Source organism: Felis catus, chromosome A2 (genome assembly GCF_018350175.1).
Source record: "Felis catus isolate Fca126 chromosome A2, F.catus_Fca126_mat1.0, whole genome shotgun sequence".
Classification (NCBI taxonomy): Eukaryota; Metazoa; Chordata; class Mammalia; order Carnivora; family Felidae; genus Felis; species Felis catus.
In genome coordinates this window covers 17,412,213-17,433,177 of record NC_058369.1, presented here as the reverse complement: position 1 = coordinate 17,433,177, position 20,965 = coordinate 17,412,213, and the positions used below count along the sequence as shown (strand labels likewise).

The 20,965-nt window shown below is 38.7% G+C and overlaps 1 protein-coding gene across 22 annotated transcripts in view; it reads left to right on the top strand.

The window, feature by feature from the left end:
* The window catches only part of MAP4 (microtubule associated protein 4), a 207,249-nt gene that overhangs the window by 53,209 nt on the left and 133,075 nt on the right, over positions 1-20,965 (top strand). Inside the window, exon 1 of one of the 22 annotated variants that reach the window (XM_045049570.1) lies at positions 15,623-15,887. The exons of the other annotated variants lie outside the window; for them this stretch is intronic. The gene's annotated coding sequence lies outside the window, so the exon portion shown is untranslated. Of the gene's footprint in view, positions 1-15,622; positions 15,888-20,965 lie in introns of those variants that run through there. 22 annotated transcript variants of the gene reach the window in all.

The window sequence follows — 20,965 nt, the reverse complement described above, 5'->3', positions numbered from 1 at the left end:
CTTGATTTCAGTTCAGTCATGATCTCATGGCTCATGGGTTTGGGCTCTGTATCAGGCTCTGTTCTGTGCTGACAGGGCAGAGCCTGCTTGGGATTCTCTATCTCTCTCTGCCTCTCTGCTTCTCCCCTACTCATGCATTCTCTCTCTCTCAAAATAATTAGATAAACTTAAAAAAATATTAAAGACATTTTGAAACTAGACCGAAGTGGATGCCACAGAATTGCACACTTTATTTATTTTTAAGTTTGTTTATTTTGAGAGAGAGAGAGAGAGAGAGAGAGAGCGAGCATGAACAGGGGAGGAGTAGTGAGAGAGAGAATCCCAAGCAGGTTCCATGCTGTTAGCACAGAGTCTGATGTGGGGCTTGAATTCACAAACTGTGAGATTATGACTTGAGCTAAAATCAACAGTCGGACACTTAACCAACTGAGCCACCCAGGCTTCCCTAGAATGGCACACTTTAAAGTGGTTACTTGTGTGTTACATAAATTTTACCTCAATAAAAAAAGAGAAAGACAAATTATTTAATTTTAAAAAAATGTTTATTTACTTTTGAGAGAAAGAGAGAAGAAGAGACAGAGGCGTGAGCAGGGGAGGGGCAGCGAGAGGGAGACAGAATCCGAAGCAGGCTCCAGGCTCTGAGCTGTCAGCACAGAGCCCAATGTGGGGCTTGAACTCACAGACCACGAGGTCATGACCCGAGCTGGTCGGTCGCCCAACTGACTGAGCCACCCAGGCACCCCAAGAAAGACAATTATTAATAACAACTGGGAGGAAAGCTAATACAGTTGACCCTGGAACAACACAGGTTTGAATTGTGCTGGTCCAGTTATACATGATTTTTATTTGATAAATAATAGTACAGTACTGTAAATGTATTTTCTGTTACTTACAATTTTTTTTTCTGTCTTTTTTTAATGTTTACTTATTTATTTTTGAGAGAGTGTGACTGAGGGAGGAGCAGAGAGAAGGAGACAGAATCTGAAGCAGGCTCCATGCAGTTAGCATAGTGCAGTCCCATGTGGGGCTCCAACTCATGAACCATGAGATCATGCCCTGAGCTGAAGTCGGATGCTTAACTGACTGAGCCACCCAGACGCCCCTACAATTTTTCTTAACGTTTTCTTTTTCTCTAGCTTACTTTATTGTAAGAATTGTATTGTAAGAATATAATGTATTATATAATGTAATATAATGTATATATCATACAAAATATGTGTTAATTGACTGTTTATGGTGTCAGTAAGGCTTCTGGGCAATAGTAGGCTATTAAATTTTGGGGGAGTCGAAAGTTATATACGGAATGTTGTCTGTGTGGGGATCAGCACTGCCAACTATAGTACTAACTTTTAAAATACCATGTAAAATGCCATTACACTAGTGGTCTGTAGCTATACTATATAGGATTTTAAACCATCGAGATTACCATTTTAGGAAATATGACTATGCATTCTTTTCTTTTTCTTGAGTATGCATTCTTGCTCTTTAAAGCAGACATGTCAGAACACAGCTTTTCATGTCATTGACTACAACTCTTTTTTTTTTTTTTACATGTTTATTTATTTTTGAAGGAAGGAGAAACAGAGCATGAGTAGGGGAAAGGCAGAGAGAGAGAGGGAGACACAGAATCTGAAGCAGGTTTCAGGCTTTGAGCTGTTCAGCACAGAGCCCAATGCGGGGCTTGAACTCATAAACTGCGAGATCATGATCTGAGCTGAAGTCGGTCGCTTAACCGACTGAGCCACCCAGGCACCCCTTGACTACAACTCTTGAAAGAAGAGTTAGTGATTATTGCTTTCTAGGAAAATAAAACGTTTTAGATGTGTGAATTGGGTTCTGATTGTGCTCATAGTATGGGTTTTTTGTTTTTGTTTTTAATTTTCTTTCCTTCTCCCATCTTTCCTGTCCAGTGACTTTGTGATTTAGTTAAACCCAGCCACTAAAACAGAGCCAAAATCCTACAACCATTAGGGAGTGTTTAGAATTGATGATGACTTAAATAGCTCTAGTGCAGGAGTTTCTTACTTAAACTCCTACAGCATCCTGGCAGTTAAAGTGAATGAGTTGAAGCTGGCTTAGAATAAGACTATGCTGCATACGCTGAGTGGGTGTCTACAGAAGGCATTTCTTTCTCAGCTCCAGTATATTATTGCTGAGTGGGAAGCAAGTTGGTTGTCTGATTGTATCATTTTTTGAATGTATATTTATTTTTGAGAGAGAGAGAGAGAGAGAACACCGGGAGAGAGCATAAGCAGAGAAGGGGCAGAGAGAGAGGGACAGAAGATCCAAAGCAGGCTCTGTGCTGACAGTAGTGAGCTCAGTGCGGGGCTCCCACTCATGAACCATGAGATCATGACCTGAGCCGAAGTCAGACACTCAACCGACTGAGCCCCACAGGCGTCCCACGATTGTATGATTTTTTGAAAGAAGCTATGAATTGGTACTTCCTGCAAAAATTCCTGGTTTTTGAGACGTTGGCATAGTTTTCCCAAAGCAGTCAGCAAGCCAATATGTGGAGGGCCTTGTTTGACCTAGCATTGCTACTTTATGAACTCTGAATGAGTGCCTCTCTTGCAGGTTCAGCGAGTATTCACCCTGTAGAGCGAACTTTCGGCTGGGTGGGAGATGGAAGACTTTGGTTCTGATTTTAGCTTTGCCACTTATTAGCCGGATGTCTTCCCAAAGGGGAAACCTCTTTGTTTATTTTTAATTAATTGATTAACTTCAGAGGGAGGGAGAGAGAGTGCGGAGCCTGGAGTGGGGCTCGAGCTCACCTGATGTGGGACTCAAACTCCTGAAGTGAGATCATTACCTGAGCCGAAGTCAGATGCTTAACCAACTGGACCCCTCAGACCCCCCAGAAGAAACTGCTTTGGATCTCATTTTACTAGTTAGGAAGTCTGAGAGTAAACTGGATAGTTTAAGTTTCCCTCTTATAAGTGAATAGTAAATTGTAATGTGATGAAAGCTGTATTGAAACATTAGAGCTGATAGTGGAGTATTTTCGTAGTTATGCAGGGCATATCATTTTTATAGTTTGATTTCTTTCCTTGTTTTTATTTTTTATTAAATTTTTTTTAATGTTTATTTTTGAGACAAAGAGAGAGAGAGAGAAGAATGTGAGTTGGGGAGGGGCAGAGGGAGAGGGACACAGAATCCGAAGCAGGCTGCAGGCTCCAAACTGTCAGCACAGAGCTTGATGCAGGACTCAAACTCACGAACTGTGAGATCATGACCTGAGCTGAAGTTGGAAACTTAACTGATGGAGCCACCCAGTCGCCCCTGTTTCCTTATTTTTAGTTTAAGCTAATCAGTCGATGGCCATTGTGTCTGAGAGTAATGATGTATCTAGTTTCATTGCTTAAAATCAACTGCATAAGATTGCGGGATGACTTATACCATGTACTCTAACAACAAAACTGGAATTTGAAAAACTACAGTTAGGAATTTAGAGAGAAGATGGTTATCTCTTCCTTTGACTTCAGACTGTTTTTTTATCCAGAAGGTGGTTTTGTTTGGAAGATTACGATTCTTCTAGTAAAATATTTAAAGGCAAAGGAAATAAATTTTTATACTTGTTTTAATTTTTTAAAAATTCCAATTAGTTAATATACAGTGTGATATTAGTTTCAAGTGTACTGTGTAGTAATTCAGCACTTCCATATATCACCCTCATTTTTCATACACTCTTGGGAATACAAGTTAATGATATTCATTTGACATACTTAGGTCTGGTGCAGTGATTTTGTAAAAAGTATGTTGATTTGGTTCTTAGCGCTGTCTTTGGAAGAGTGTGTTGTTATAAGGGATTTAGTAAAAAACAGACCTCTATCATGAGGTCTAGTCTAAATTTCTGTTTTGTGTGGATGGGAAAAGTTTTTAGAAAAAATTGTGTTTGAATGGGATGTAATACGAGCATTCATGATTTAGTCTTTCATGGGAATGGCTCTTTACAAGTAATGTAAATACTCTGTGAGCCCAAGGCACTTAATCCTAAATCTTTAAGCAGAAGTCTAAACTGACAGAATGATAGGTAGGATTTATGTTTACACAGCAACTGCAGCAGTTTTGGCCAAAATATTTGAATTAGTATTCTGATCTAATATTTTAATTAACTGAATTTGTGTAGTGTCTTTGTAAATAGCACATAGCTGCAAGTAGTCAGGAAAAGAGAATATGTAAAAAGTTTCTCTCTTCAGGGGCGCCTGAGTGTCCCAGTCGGTTAAGCGTCTGACTCTTGATTTTGGCTCAGGTCGTGATCTCACAGTTCATGGGATTGAGCCATGTGTCAGGCTCTGCACTGACAGTGCGTAGTCTGTTTGAGATTCTCTCTTTTCCTCTCTCTCTCCCCTCCCCTGCTCACACTTGCTCTCTCTCTTTCATAATAAATAAATAAAATTAAAAAAGTTTTTCTCTTCAGATGTATAGATTTTGCTCTTTAGCTCTAATGACAACAGTTCAGGAACCCCTAAGTCAGCATACTCGTTTTTCTTCTAAAAAAAATGTGTATATACATGCCAAAATAATTCAGTACTTTTTTGAATGCGGCAAGTGGCACTTAGGATTAGATCAAGCTATATGAAAATGCGGTTTTTATAAGTAAACAACAGTAAAATATCAACAATTTTATTTGGTTCTGCCTAATAAATATTTAGTACATTTTGTTGACCTGACCAGAGTCCAGTCATAGGACGGAAGGCTTACAAAAGGACTTCCTGGAGAATTCTTGTCTTTTTATAAATAAAGTGAGCTGATTTGTCAAAGGCTTAATATCTAGTTTATGGCTGAGGTAAAGAGAGGCCAGATGATCTCCCAATGAGGAATTTAAATCTGACTTGAGTTATTGTTAAAAGCTTGGGTTTTTTTTTCCTTCTCTTGTATTAATAAAGGCCTAATCAGAAGCTTTATATTTGACCACAGGCCTAATGCCCAATACTCTTCATAGAAATACTCACAAATAACCAGTTTCACATGGTATACTTAGATAGACCGTTTAATACTTTTCAGATATTCCTTACAAAATGAGGGTGGTAGAGTAACAAATTATAGCAAATTTTACGTAATTTATTGCTCTGTTGTTGGATGTAAAGTTTTTAATAATTCCAGCCAGATTTTACTGATATAAGTCAGAATGTGAGAGTTAGTGTCGGTTGTAATATTTGGGATGGATGCCTCTGAGATTTTCATAAGCATTTTTGTAGAAATTTAAGGTTCCTCATCTTTATGTGAGAAACTATCTTGCTGCCTTTTTGTGGCCTTCTAACAAATATTCAGATAATAATTTAAATTCTAAATTTAGCATGGAAATTTAGAATTTTTACTAGGTAAAAATTTAGAAATTTTAGTAAAATTTAGAAATTTTACTAGGTAAAAGTTCCCTATGGAAAGTCAGGAGACACGGTATTCTAGCAACTAGTGTAATTTTTAGAAAGTCACTTTGTTCATCATTTTCTTTATTTGTAAAATGTGGAGGTTAGATAGTAAGATCCTTGTATTAGGGTAATTAATGCTATCTGCTTTAACATATCTAGCATTTCAGTGGCTTAACACAGTAAAAGTTTATTTCTTGCCCCCTGTGATGTTTGAAGAATTCCATCTCCTTCCATCTGGTGTCTTGGAGTCTTCCAGTGGATCCTTTGTATTCATTTGCAAAGAGCAAATGAGCAAAGAGCAAAGAGCACAACAAGGAGCATCTCATTAATGTTTTGTGTTAAAGCATATTACTTTAGCTGTGAGTCCATTGACTGGAACCCAGTCTTATGGTCTCAACTTGTAACTGTAAGGGTGGTGGGAAATGTTGTGAGTACCCGGGAAGAAGAAACAGGATCTAAGAGCGCTGAACACATCTCTGCCACACTCCTAGTTAGGTTGTACTTTCTTTAATTTTGTGTTTACCACCGAAATTTTTCTCCTATTGTATGTTACCTTTTGTACCTTTGATTACTCAGAATTTACTTCCCAATTTCTTGGAAGAAATATAGTTTGGAAGCCTTTGCAATTTTGTTTAAGAACTCTTCGGTGCTTGCTGTATTTAGGAGAGGTTTTTTCCCCCTCAGGATGGTTATATCTTGTTATTTTCTTTTGTAATTTCAACTGTGGTTTAAGCTTCTCTTACCTCATTATGCCTTATTTTTGAAGGATTAAAAATGCATCTATGGCAAAAATCTTCCAGTGCTGTACAAGAAATACAGTAGAATATTGAATATAGCCAACATCAGAGCCACCAAGTCATGGTCCACCCATGTCCAGTCTATCAACCCACTGGTAGAAGGGAGAACAGACAAACCTTATACTGTCTTTTAAAGGTCAGCACATGCAGACTTGCAGACCAATAGAGAAGCACATTCCAGTGAGGAGGCAAAGTTCTTTTTGCCTTCTGCCCACTTCAGGTTAAATTTGGAGAGTCAGCAAAAGCCTTTCAGTTGATTTTGACTGCTGTTTTACAGTAATCTCTGTTCACTCTCCCTCCCTTTTTCTTTCTGTGATACGTAATATACACTCTTTTGTACCTAAGTATAAAACATATCATTCCTCATGGATCCATTCTGTGTTAGTAGATCCTAGCTGTTCCTAGGAATTTTTAAGAAAATAACCACTGTAAATGTTATATAAAAAATATTTTCCAGTTGTTTTTGCTAGTATGTAGAAATACAGTTGGGTTTTAATTTGCCTGGAGTTGAACAACCTTGCTAAATTCATTTACAAAATATAATAGTTTATTTCCTGTCTATATAGTTGTTTCCTACAAATAATGACAATGTTATTATGATTTTTTCTTCATAATCCTTATGCTCTTAATTTTTTCTTTTCTTGTCTCATTGTACAATATTGATTAGCAGCAGCAATATTAGACGTTCTTATTTCTACCCCATCTCAAGAGAATGATGTTTGTGGCAGGTTTTGTTTTGTTTTTTGTTTGTTTTGTAAATACCTTTTGTCAGATACAGGATCCTCCCATCCTAATTTATTGAGTCTTTTTTTCCAGAGGCTTGATTCTATTGAGAGATGAGTTTTTAGTTTCCTTACTTAATCCGTTGATATACTGAATATGTTGATAGATATCTTCTAAGATTTTATTAGCCAACTGAGTTCAAGATATATCTTTTATACATTACTTGCTTTGATTTGCTAATATTTATTTTAGGATTTTTTTCATTTAAGTCGGGTCAGCAAATTATGGCTCACAGGTCAAATTCGGCCTAGTGCCTGTTTTTGTATAATTTATGAGCTAAGAATGTTTGACACACTCATTCATATGTGTATTGTCTATGAAAGCTTTCACTCTATAATGGCAGTGTTGAGACCAGGAAGTTTTTACTTTGCACAGTAGTTTGGGACTGCAAAAAATGGCTGAGCAGGCTGAAACTGCAAAGCAAAGTTAATAATCAAAGGGGAAAATTATGATTGTGATCTTTAAAAAAATTTTAAAAGCTCTCTTGTCTTATATAAAACTTAGGGAAATGAAAAAATTGGAAAATTAATGTTTAGTACACTGTAATTCAAAACATTAAAAATGTTGAGAATTTAAATGTTTTTTTCTTTGTAAAAAACTTACCAAGAATAGTTTGAACAGTGTCGGGGCTTCTTCTTATCATAATTTATGATATGGACCCAGATATCTATCTCTTCTGTGCCCTACTCCTTTCTAGGTTTAGATCAGCTTCCAGCATTTGTCTTTTGTGCTTTCATTGCCACAGAGTATCTTCAAGAGTTCTTCTAATGTGAGATTTCTTGCCAGCGGCACTTCCTCTAAGGCCTTTTTATTTTTTTCAAGAAGCCATTATTCTCATTTATGGAGATGAGCTTACCTTCACTGAGTTCCTCTGGCAGCACGTCTTTTGAATGGTGGTAGTGTCAGCATTTCCACAGCGAGCTATTTTTTCTAGAACTACATTTACATTTGCTGTAAATTTCACTTCCAGCGTTACTACTTTTTGATTCTTTGCTGCACATTTATTTTTGTTGACCAGTTCTCTCTTTTGGTTACTCGTTTTCATAAAATGCCACACGAATTTATCACTGGGAGATGAGGAGGTAGCACCACTGTTTATGCATGAACTGAATAACAGATGCTCAGCGACCAGTCACCAACAGACTTTGAAGAAGTGATGTGATAGGTCACTGATTTCCACGCACACTTGTTATTTACGTAGCAATTTGTATACTGAGGAGCTAGCAGCAAATTTTGTGCTTTATGCAATTATTCACAGTTAATATACCATGGGAGCTGAAACTTGAACCATGCTGTTGGGGGACTGGTGTTGCTTAACTAAACCATGGTCACTGAAATTAGTGTGTATTAGAACTATGCAAAGCCAGGACTGCCTGTATTTGTAATAGAGTATAGGTGCCACAAATTTTAAACAGTTTACTCTCTGGCTGTGTACAGAAAATGTTTGCTGACCCGATCTAAGTTCGTAAGTTTATTTTTGTTTATAATTTCCCATTATTGTATTCTTCTTGTCTGGGTTTGGTAGTAGATGTATATTATCAATAATCATATAATCAATAGCAAATACATAAAACACACACACTATTCCAGGAACTATTTTATATATTAACAGATACAGAAAGTAGATAATACTGTTGAACACCCAGTTTACATTTGGGGAAACTGAAGCAAAAGGGTGAAGAAACTTGCTCAAGGCCACAAAGATACTAAGTGGTAGAACCCAACTTTGAACCTCTGGCAGTCAGGTTGGAATATGGGCCTCTAATCACTACAGATTACTTCTGTTAGCCTCATAAAATGATTTGGTGAGAATTCTTCTTCTTCTTCTTCTTCTTCTTCTTCTTCTTCTTCTTCTTCTTCTTCTTCTTCTTCTTCTTTTGTAGGTTTATTTATTTTTATTTAATTTTTTTTAACGTTTATTTATTTTTGAGACAGAGAGAGACAGAGCATGAACGGGGAGGGGCAGAGAGAGAGGGAGACACAGAATCCGAAGCAGGCTCCAGGCTCTGAGCTGTCAGCACAGAGCCTGACGCAGGGCTTGAACTCAAGGACCGAACTCAAGGACCGCGAGATCATGACCTGAGCTGAAGTCGGACACTTAACCGACTGAGCCACCCAGGTGCCCCAAAGGCTTATTTGTTTTTGAGAGAGTGCAACAGGGAGGGGCAGAGAGAGGGGGACAGAAGATCCAAAGCAGGGTTCTTCGCGGACAGCAGAGAGCCTGATGCCGAACTCAAACTCACAAACGTGAGATCATGACCTGAGCCGAAGTTGTATGTTCAAATGACTGAGCCATCCAGGCGCCCTGAGAATTCTTCTATTTTCTAAAGTTTGTGTTCGAGTTATCTTCACCTTGAATACTCAGTAGAACTCCTATAAAATCTTTGGGGTGTGTGTGTGTGTGTGTGTGTGTGTGTGTGTGTGTGTGTGTGTTTGGGAGACTTAAAAATATTGTTTCAATTTAATTGATTTGGGACTATTTAGATTTTTAATTTATTATTGTATTTTGATTCAGTTATTGTATGCTCTTTCAGGAATTTTTTTTTTTAAGTTTATTTTTTTTTAGTAATCTCTACACCCAACGTGGGGCTTTGAACTCACCACCCCAACATCAAGAGTCCCATGTTCTTCCAACTGAACGAGCCAGGTGCCCTAGAATGGTCTTTTTCATCTGATTTTCATATTTGTTGGCATAGTTGTTTAAAATCTCTTTTTTCCTCTGCTGCATTTGTAGCGTTACAATTTTTCCTTCCTAAAATTGTTCACTTATGCCTTCTCTGCTGTTTGGGTCAGTCTTACCAAAGGTTTGTTAACTTTGTTACTCCTCAGAGAGAACTTTTGCTTTATTGATCTTCTCTTTTCTTTCTTTGTGCCTTATTCTCATTTAGGATTTTATTTCCTTCCTTTGGTTTTCTTCAAATTTATTTTTACCTAACTCTTAAGATGGATTTTAACTAATTTATTTATATCCTTCTTTTCTATTACAAGCACTTAAGGCTGGAGACTTCCTCAGATTCTCTTTTTAAGTATATTCCACAAATTTTGGAATGTAATATTTTTGTTATTATTCATTTCTGAGTATTTTTTCATGTCTATTATGATTTTAACTCATGGATTATTTGTAGTGAGTTTTAAAATTTTCAAATTTTTGAAAAAATCAGGTTTTTATTTCTAACTTATTTATGATGTTTCTTAAATGTATATTGTACAATAATGATTTTTTAAAAGCTTTTTATTTAACATACAGTGTAATATTAGTTTCAGGTGTACTATATAGAGATTCAACACTTCCATGCAACACCTGATGCTCATCATAAGTGCACTCCTTGATCCCCATCACCTGTTTTCACCCATCCCCCCCCCCCTTTGGTAACCATCAGTTTGTTCTCTTACAATAATGATTTTTAAGATTTGAGATTCATTTTACGTCTTAGTATACATTTATTTTCTCTCTCTCTTTTTTTTTTTTGAGAGAGAATACATGTGAGTGTGTGTGCGGGAGAGGGGTGGAGAGAGAGGGAGAGAATCTTTTTTTTTTTTTTTTTTTTTTTTACTACCTGTTAACACTTTTTTGTTCCAATTCTTTTTTTTTTTTTTAATTTTTTTCAACGTTTTTATTTATTTTTGGGACAGAGAGAGACAGAGCATGAACAGGGGAGGGGCAGAGAGAGAGGGAGACACAGAATCGGAAACAGGCTCCAGGCTCCGAGCCATCAGCCCAGAGCCCGACGCGGGGCTCGAACTCACGGACCGCGAGATCGTGACCTGGCTGAAGTCGGACGCTTAACCGACTGCGCCACCCAGGTGCCCCAGAGGGAGAGAATCTTAAGCTCAATGTGGAGCCCTACTTGGGGATCAGTCTCATGACCCTGAGATCATGACCTGAGCAGAAATCAAGAGTTGGATGCTTAACTGACCAAGTCACCCGGGAGCCCCTAGTACACATTTATTAAAAAAAATGAACTGTTCCATGTGTGCTAGAAAAGTGTCTTCCCAGTGTACTCTCTAGTCCATTAGCTGAAACTTGTAGGTTGAGTTGTTCAGAGCTTGTATATACTAACTGATTTTTGTCTACATGATGTGTCAGTTACTGAAAGAAAGAGGTGTATTACAGTATCCCCCTGTGAAGGAGGACTCCTCTCTTTCTCCTCATTAAGGTTATTTTTATTTTTTGTTTTATTTTTATTGAAGTATAGTTGATGCACAGTGTCACATTAGTTTTGGCTGTACAACTTAGTTTCATGTCATACTGTGCTCACAAGTATAGTTACCCTCTGTCACCATACAGTGCTATTACAACATCATTGACTGTATTCCCTATGCTGTGTCTTTTATTCCTGTGACTTGTTCATTTCCTATCTGGAAGCCTGTATCACCCACTCCCATTCACCCATTTTACCTACCTCCATCCCACTTCCCTCTGGCAATCCAGTTTGTTCTCTGTATTTATAGGTCTCTTTTCTGCTTTTTCTTTTGTTTTTTAGATTCCACATGTAAGTGAAATCGTATGGTATTTGTCTTTGTCTGACTTATTTCACTTAGCATAATACCCTCTAGGTACATCCATGTTGTTGCAAATGGCAAGAGCTCATCCTTTTTTATGGCTGAGTAATATTAAAGTGTGTGTGTGTGTGTGTGTGTGTGTGTGTGTGTGTGTCTGTGTGTCTGTGTATCACATCTTCTTTATCCATTTGTCTGTTGATGGACACTTGCGTTGCTTCCCTGTCTTGGCTGTTGCAAATAATGCTACAGTAAACATAGGGTTGCATATACCTTTTTGAATTGGTATTTTTGTTTTCTTTGGGTGAAGTTTTATGTCTTTTATTTTATTTTAAAAATTTTTAAAAATATTTTTGAGACACACACACACACACACACACAGTGTTAATGGGGGAGGGGCAGAGAGAGAGAGGGAGACACAGAATCCAAAGCAGGCTCCAGGCTCTAAGCTGTCAATGCAAAGCCCAATGTAGGGCTCAAACCCACGAACCATGAGATCATCACCTGAGCTGAAGTTGGGCACTCAACTGACTGAGCCACCCAGGCACACCTGTTTTTTAAATAGCTATGTTGGTAGGTACATACAAGCTTAATATTTAATATTGGTAAATCTTAGTGAATTAAACTTGTCATTTAATTTCTACTAATGGCCTTTTGCTTAGAGTCTGTCTCTCACACACATACGGCCCAATCCCCAGCTGTTGTGAGTGTTAGCAAGGGCTATACCATATAGGAGCCACCTTCCCCAGAGATGCCTAGGAAGTTATGTCCCTCCTCTTCACATGGTTCTTAGCCAGTGACTGCCTGATGAAGGTTACAAAAACGTGGCTCCCTTACCTCATGGTGGGACTGACTGGTGCGATTGTGTTTCATAGCTTCCCAGTCAGGAGGCATCGGCTAGACTTCAGCTGAAACCAGAATTTTGCTTCCTTTCTCTCCCTTACAGGTTTCTCCTGAAGGCACTCCCTCAATATTAACTTGTATAAGAATCCCTGTCAGACTTTACTTCTAATAAACATAATCTAAAGCACCTACCTTCCCAACAACGGAGAACTTGATCTCTTTCTAGTGTTAAGTTTTACAAATTCTGTCTTTAATGTAGTAAGTGGATTGTTGATTAGTAGCTCTCAATTGTGGGTGCCCTTCAGAATCATCGCTTAAAAACTGAAATTGCCCAGCTCTGTTTCTGAATGATTCTGATTCAGTGGCATTTTACTTTTAACTCTGATCTTTACTTCCATTTCAGGTAAAATGCTAAAAGTTAATAATAGTTTGAAAGATTCCTTTGACTTTTCACCTTGCTTGTTCAGTTTTCACTTAAAATTGTTTTTACTTCTAGACTTTTTTTTCTTTTAGTACTCTCCTCCCCCCCATTTGAAAGCATTTATAAGGCACTTTTATGTTAAAGGCAAGGCATTTACTACCACTAAGGTCTTTCTACAAAATGCCTGCTGAGTATTCCTATAGTTTATGCCTTCTTCTTTCCTGCTCAGAAGAGCTGGGCCAATGCACCCCAATTCTGATTCTGTGCTGAGGACCGACAAGGAAGAGCCAGGAGACTCCCTCCAGCTGGGCAGATGTCAGCCCTGGCAAGAGAAGGCTGTGTCATGATATGGAATAGAGCACATTCAGCAGGATGAATATACATTTGAGATCCTACCAGGTGTCACTTTATTGTATTAGATGCCCAGGATAAAAGGTGAAAAAGATGTCCTTACCATCTAGGAACTCAGAGTCCACCGTGCGTTTTATTTTTTTAAGTTCTGTTAAACCCATTTATTTTCCCTTTTTAAAAAATGAGCCCTCTGCCCAAGGTGGAACTTGAAATCACAACCCTGTGGTTGAGAGTTGTGTGTGCTTCTGACTGAGCCAGCAGGGAACCCTTAGGAACTCAGCCCAGTGGGACTCTGGAGGAGACACACATTGTGTGTCTATAATAAATAATTATGGAATTATCAGCACAAATCCCCATCTCCTCTTAGTTCAGCCTTTGATTTTACTTCACTTTCACTGACATCTTAGATAATAAAATTTGGCATATTGTGCCTCTGAACTTAGGAGAGAAACTTCACTTGGCTTGATGGAGAGGTTTTTCTTAAATAGATCTCAAAAGCTAAGAGCTGATCAAGTGTGAATACTTTTTGCTTTCACCCAATTTCCCCAAAACTAAGTAATCTTGAAATTACATGGTATATTTACTACTACTACACAGAGATGTGTGAGCTGATACTATGGAGATTTAACTTTTTAAAAATTAGAAAACTTTTAATATTTATACAATGATGTTAACATGATGGTGGTAGCTCATCTCTTCAGCAAAATGCTGTTTGTTTCTGACATATTGCATCATGTTGTTGTGCTTTTCTAAAAGCAGAGGGCTATTTTTATTGCCCTGCCTAATAATGATAAGATGACCAGCATAGAGAGCTGGCTCGTATAGTTACTCCTTGTTGGCTTTCTTTCCATGATTGCAGACAACATGATTGCTCTGGCATAAGCTATGCTTGGAAAGTGGAAGAAATTAGGTGAATATTCTTAATTAATGATAAGCCTTCAACCTTGAGTATATTTATTCTTTTTTTCAGTTCTGAAGAGTTTTTGTAGTTTTAACACCTGATTTTTTTTTTTTTTAATTTGAGAGAGAGAGAGAGAGGGTGGGCAGGGAGGGATAGGGAGCGGGGAGAGAGAATCCCAAGCATGCTCTGCACTGACAGCAGAGAGCCCAGTGCGGGGCTTGAACTCATGAACTGTGAGATCATGACTGGGGCCGAAGTCAGAGGCTTAACTGACTGAGCCACCCAGGAGCCCCAGCACCTGAGTAATTTCAAATTAGACATGCTTTTTATTAACTTCAATCATACCGTTTTAGGGGCATCTGGGTGGCTCATTCAGTTAAGCGGCTGACTTTTAGTTTTGGCGCAGGTCATGATCTCACAGTTCGTGAGTTCAAGCCCAGCGTCAGACTCTGTGCTCACTGTGTGGAGCCTGCTGCAGATCCTGTGTCTCCTTTCTGGCCCTCTCCCGCTAGTGCTCTTCCTCTCTCTCTCAAAAATTAATAAAAATATTTAAAATTTTTTAAAATATTAACTTAGATCAATCATACCATTTTAGAATTCTGTTTAGCTAGCCCCTTTGTTTTGTTGTTTTTTGTTGTTTTGGCCCATCTTCTATGTAAAGTAATCTGCTAGGGGAGGGTATATACATTGCTTAGACATGGTCCTTCCTCTTTGGGATCTAGCAATTATAGGAGCCACTAGTATATAAATGAACTGCAGTACAAATCAGACTGTACTGTTACAATAGAAGTACAGATGATGTGTTAGTTCTCAATGGCACTGGGAGAACAGATTTGAAAAAGAAACAGGAAAGGTGATAGTTGATGTGGACCTTGATTTCAAGACTTTGAAGTATGAAGAGCAAGATGAGCAAGAGTATTGGTGATAATGTCAATGATATGCCTATAAAAATGGCAGCTGGTCCCGTGGGACTAAAATATAGGGAGACCCTACATGGAAAACTGCTGTCATTTGTGGTAGGTCATAGGGCTGGGTCCTGTAGGATTATGTGACCTTGATGTTACACTAAGGAGTTTGGGGGCTTTTTTTTCTTAATAGGGATTGGGGTCCTTTTAAGTCAGCTGAGATTTTTTTTTTTCCTGATGTTTAGGACTCTTCCTAATTTTGCTTTCATACTTTAAGAAGAAAAGGTACAGCAAAAAAAAAAAAAAAAAAAAAAAGATTTTGAAGGATAGTGATGTCATTGTGTCAGATAAAAGCAGAAACCATAAAATTCCAATATTTTGTCCATTATATCATATGCTTCTTGTGCTTCTGGTGTTTGCTGACTCTCGCCTTAGTCTGATCCTCAGTCCAGCTTCATTTATAAGTGACTTGTTTTTTCTGGTTCTTTTTTTGTCAGTTGTTAAAATGAGGGAATTGGATCCTGGATTATTTGACCTGGTGTTTTTATAAAAGTCTTAAATGTTTAGGAATAATTTTTGGATAGGTGTAGGCAAACTCTGAATAGTTTTTGGTCTTAGACTGAGGAGGAATAAGTGGGATGGAGAGTAACGTTTTAAAAAATACTATTTTTTTTTCCAAATTTGGAAGGATCAGGTATTGAGAATCATCCTAAGATTCACTTTTTTTTGTTTTTAATTGAGATAAAACTGAAGAGTCACTCTGAAGGATGGTTCTAGCAGAAATGTAAGTGCTGTGTCATTGTCGTCTCTTGTTTTGGCGCACATAACCAGACTTCAGCACACATCATGCTGTCTGTATCACATGGCTCACAGTGGGAGGTATCTAGTGTAGATTATTCTTCTTGGGGAAATAGGTTTAAATTCACTTGGACATAAATGTGGCAGACAGGTGCCTGTTTAGAGGTTCAAAATACATTTGGTCAGGACTGAGCACAAGCTGCCTGGATAGTTCCCGTAAGTAAGCAAGCTGGGCTTTCAGCCTTGTGCTGCAAGGTTTTATGTATTTGAATATGTGTGTGCATATGTATGCAGTGTTTTTATATTTAGAGGTTAGGGCTCCCTAAAAAAGCAGTGGGAAAAGGAGCTCTTTGTTTTTTGGGACTGCATGGAAGTAAAATCCATGTGCTCTTTCATATAGGAATGTCACTGGGCAATAGCTTCTGCTATTCTAGTAATCAAGGGCTTTCTTCTGTCGCTAATCCTATGATGAACAGGACAAATGGTGGTTCTGAACAGAACCCTGCGGAGGCTGCAAATACCATCAGTTCATAATAGTACAGCTGTTGTCCTTGAAGTGTTTAGGGAGGTACCTGGGGGTAGAAACTTAATATATTCAACAGGGGGGTTGGAGTTTATTGCTAGGATAGTCAAGTTGTGGCTGAGTTGTGTGTTGCCATTTGCCAGTCTGGATCTGGGGAGGAGCAGGAGAAATTCAGGTTAGCTTTGGGGATCCCATGTGTCTATGAGCTGTGTAAGATGGTAGCTGATTCCCATACAGGTCGTTGGTTTTACTCTGAATGAAATACCATTTTGATTGAAAGTACAAATCAAACTACTTTTCTAGTTAATTACAAGCAGAACACAGACATCAGACAAATAAGGTTCAGCTTGATATGTAACAGGCCTCTGAAAACTTCATTAAAACCAATCTGAGAAGTAAAGTCCCCATGTAGTAACTGAAAGCTTGCTAGACAAACTAAAAAAAATCTCATGTTGAATATGAAATCTTTATGGTACACGCTATACCACCAGCCATGTCAGGTTATAAGTGGGTCTCTGGAACTGGCTGGGTCACTGGGTTTCTTCCAAACCTGAGGAACAAGCATTGCATTTTGGTCACAGCACTCTCACTAATGTCCTGGGATAGCAGCTTAGTTTTGGCCTCAGAATTCTCTGTCATTTAAATCAGTCTTGCCAAAAAAATTAAAAAAAGTATAGAAGAAAATATTAGTCCACATGTCTTTTTAGTTGTATGTCTTGTCCATAATTCACCCCTCTACCGCCACTGCCCCCCAAAACTGACAATATCAATCATGGAGAAAATTTAAGTGAGCGTTATGAGCGGTCTTCTGCCTTCAAGAGCTATTATTATTATTTTTAATTTAATGTTTATTTTTGAGAGAGGGAGAGAGACAGAAACATGAGCAGTGGAGGGGCAGAGAGAGAGGGAGACACAGAATCCAAAGCAGGCTCCAGGCTCTGAGCTGTCAGCACAGAGCCCAACACGGGGCTTGAACTCATGAACTGCAAGATCATGACCTGAGCTGAAGTCAGATGCTTAACTGACTGAGCCACCAAGGCACCCCAAGAATTATTATTAAATGTTCATTTATTAAGTTGGTTATTTGGAACTCAGAAGCATTTCCTTTAGATAAACAATGTTAGGGGCGCCTGGCTGGAGCATAGGGCTTTTGATTCATTCAGTTGGTGGAGCATATGACTTTAATCTCGAGATTGTGAGTTCAAGCCCCAAGTTGGGTGTAGAGATTACTTAAAAAATTTTAAAAGGTAGGGGTGCCTGGGTGGCTCAGTCGGTTAAGCGTCTGACTTCGGCTCACGCCATGATCTTGCAGTTTGTGCGTTTGAGCCCCACGTCAGGCTCTGTGCTGACAGCTCAGAGCCTGGAGCCTGCTTCGGATTCTGTGTCTCCCCCTCTCTCTGCCCCTCCCCTACTCATGCTCTCTCTCCATCTCTTGATAATAAATAAAAAAACATTAAAAAATGTTTAAAAAAAAAGGTAAACAATGTTATAAATGATAATTTTGTTTCCCAACTAGTCCAGGTGACTGAAGAAAGCTTCTTCCTTTCTTCTAAAACTGACAGGAGCTAATATTTTAAAAGATGTCAAGCTTGCCTTTGACATTGTATTACCTCTCTTTCTTGTACCTCCTAGGGCCTTGGGGCCCACATACCCTTTCCCTACTTTGATACCTTATACAGACCTATTTTGTTCCCTGAAATATTCTGTGTTGCTAAATTATTATTCTCCCTTTTCACACTGAAACCAAAAACTCACTTTCCATGGAATTGATCTCTGGGATTAAGAGGAAATTACTTCAGGGGCTCCTGGATGGTTCAGTCAGGTAAGTATCCAACTCTTAGTTTTGACTCAGGTCGTGATCTCACGGTTTATGAGTTCAAGCCCCATGCGGATCTCTGCAGCAGGCAGTGCAGAGCCTCCTTGGGATTCTCTCTCCCTCTCTCTCTGCTCATCCTCTGCTTGCGCTGTCTCTGTCTCTATCAAAATAAATAAGTAAACTTAAAAAAAAAAAATAGGAGGGGTGCCTGGGTGGCTCAGTCTAAGCGTCTGACATCGGCTGAGGTCATGATCTCGCCGTTTGTGAGTTCGAGCCCGCGTCAGGCTCAGACCCTGGAGCCTGCTTCAGATTATGTGTCTCCCTCTCTCTCTGCCCTTCCCTTGCCCTCTCTCTCAAGAATAAACAAACATTAAAAAAATTTAAAAAAAGAGGAAAGCTACTTCCTAAGAACCAAATTTACACTATTCACACTAAGGTGGAATTATAGACCTTCTGGGGTGCGTGTTCCCTTACCCTTTTGAAATTGTGAAATAGGATTCTACACTTTTTAAAAAGAGAATGCTGGCTACTGCAAAAGAATCTTGGTACAGATTTGGCTAATGTGACAGAATGAAGTGAAATTATGACAGTGGTTGTGAAAAGTGTTTCAGTATGTTGGTGGGAATTAGGCTTCTGTTCTTTTTCATGAGTTTTCTTCCTCCACTTTACCTCCCAAGCAGCACCTTTGGGAGACAGGGTATGTCTGGAGTGGGGAAGGGGTGGGGGACACAGGAGGACAAAGGCAGTAACAGACCATTTGCAAACTGGATTGCTAATTTCTCATCAGACAGAATGAGCACAGGTCTGGAGTGACTAACTATAGGTAAGACTGACCTGAAATTTTCAAGAGGAATTTTGAGAGCTTAAAAAGTTGGCCATACTTCTGTGTATTTAAGTTAGATATGAACACTAATCTGTATAGACCTATATCTTTCAGTTTAGGAGCTAACTCCAGAATTTGTAATCTAAAGTAAACCATACAAGGGGCACCTGGGTGGCTCAGTCAGTTAAGCGTTTGATTCTGGATTTTGGCTCAGGTCATGATCTCATAGTTAATGAGTTCAAGCCCTGTGTCTGGCTCTGTGCTGTGTCAGCACGGAGCCTGCTTGGAATTCTCTCTCTCTGTCTCTCTACCCCTCCCCCAACTTGTACGTGCTCTCTCTCTCTCTCTTTCAAAATAAATAAATTAAAAAAAAAAAAAACCCATGTAACAGAAGCGGGTGCTTTGTGACCTCATCATATCTTCTTATATACTTTTTATGAGCACATAGCTATTAATAGTAAGAGTGTAGTCAAGAGACCAAAATTCTTTTCTTTGCTTCATCATCTTGTCATGTCATTTCTTCTTATCTTTGTTCACCTATTTTCAAAACTCTTCTCACTTCAGTTTCACTTCAGGCATGTAGTCAGAATGAAAGATCAGATGTCCAAAGCACTATGCTTGAAAACTGTGTGTTGTCTTGGTGCCTGGTTAAATAATATGGGGCTTATTTTCTGGCAGAGTTGTGTAAGTCTCCTTTGATGTTAGCCAGAACTGGGTGGAGTTTCTTAAGCTCCAGTCAGATTTGCTCAAGCAGGGCCCTGTGCAGTGATGAGTTTGTTTTTAGTCTCTTCCTTTGCCAAAAAGTTTTGCCTTTTATTTTTTTTTATTTTTTATTTTATTTTATTTTTTATTTTTTTTTCAACCTTTATTTATTTTTGCGACAGAGAGAGACAGAGCATGAACGGGGGAGGGGCAGAGAGAGAGGGAGACACAGAATCGGAAACAGGCTCCAGGCTCTGAGCCATCAGCCCAGAGCCCGACGCGGGGCTTGAACTCACGGACTGCGAGATCGTGACCTGGCTGAAGTCGGATGCTTAACCGACTGCGCCACCCAGGCGCCCCAAGTTTTGCCTTTTAATAAACCTGAACCCAGTTATAATTGGGAGTACTTGGTATATAAAAGTCACACATGCACATTGAGGGTCTATATGCAATTTGTTTGTTTATTTCTAACTTAAGTGATGAGTCTAAATTATTAGCACCTTGGGGCGCCTAGGTAGCCCAGTCGGTTAAGTGTCCGACTTTGGTTCAGGTCATGATCTTGCAGACTGTGGGTTCGAGCCCCGCATCAGGCTTTGTGCCGACAGCTCAGAGCCTGGAGCCTGCTTTGGATTCTGTGTCTCCTTCTCTCTCCACCCCTCCCTCCACCCATGCTCTGTCTGTCTGTGTCTCTCTCTCTCTCTAAAATAAACATTAAAAAAAAATAAAAAGATTTTAAATTATTAACAGCTTCTGGAATAATCAACCTCAGGAATCATTTAACATACCACTCTCATTTTACAGATTAGGGAACTCAGCCCTGTAAGGTGACTCACTGAAAGCTATAGATTAAACTAGTGCTTCCGTGAAGCTTAGAAACTTCCGTATCCAGCTTTCTTTTCTTGCCCCCAGTAACAAATCCTTTTAAATTCAAACTTTGTACAAATAGGAAAGGAATAGTATAAATATTCAAGGAGAGATAATTTCTTTTAAGTACATAGTTCTCATTCACAAGAGTACATTTTTGGAACTTCCTGAATATCCATATTTGAGAATAACATTGTGTCATATCCTTTTGTCCATAAATTACATAACTAACCATTTTAAGGCATAACTGAGTATTAAGTGACCTTAAATGATTCTGTAAGTGTGGGATGAAGTTCTTTCGTGAATTCATTAAAATCAATTCTGGAATACTTGTAGAACCAGTTTAGCAAACCTGTAGAACACTTACAGAATTTATTATACTTGTATATTTTTTAGAATAAAATAACGTTAAAATTGGGCAGTCTCTTTAGTTTAATGAACACTGGGCTTTCTGGATAAAACCAGTACTTTCACTTCCAACACAACACCGGTATTGCCTTTACAGGATCATTTTCCATAAGTAGGGGTGTGTGTGTGTGTGTGTGTGTGTGTGTGTGTGTGTGTGT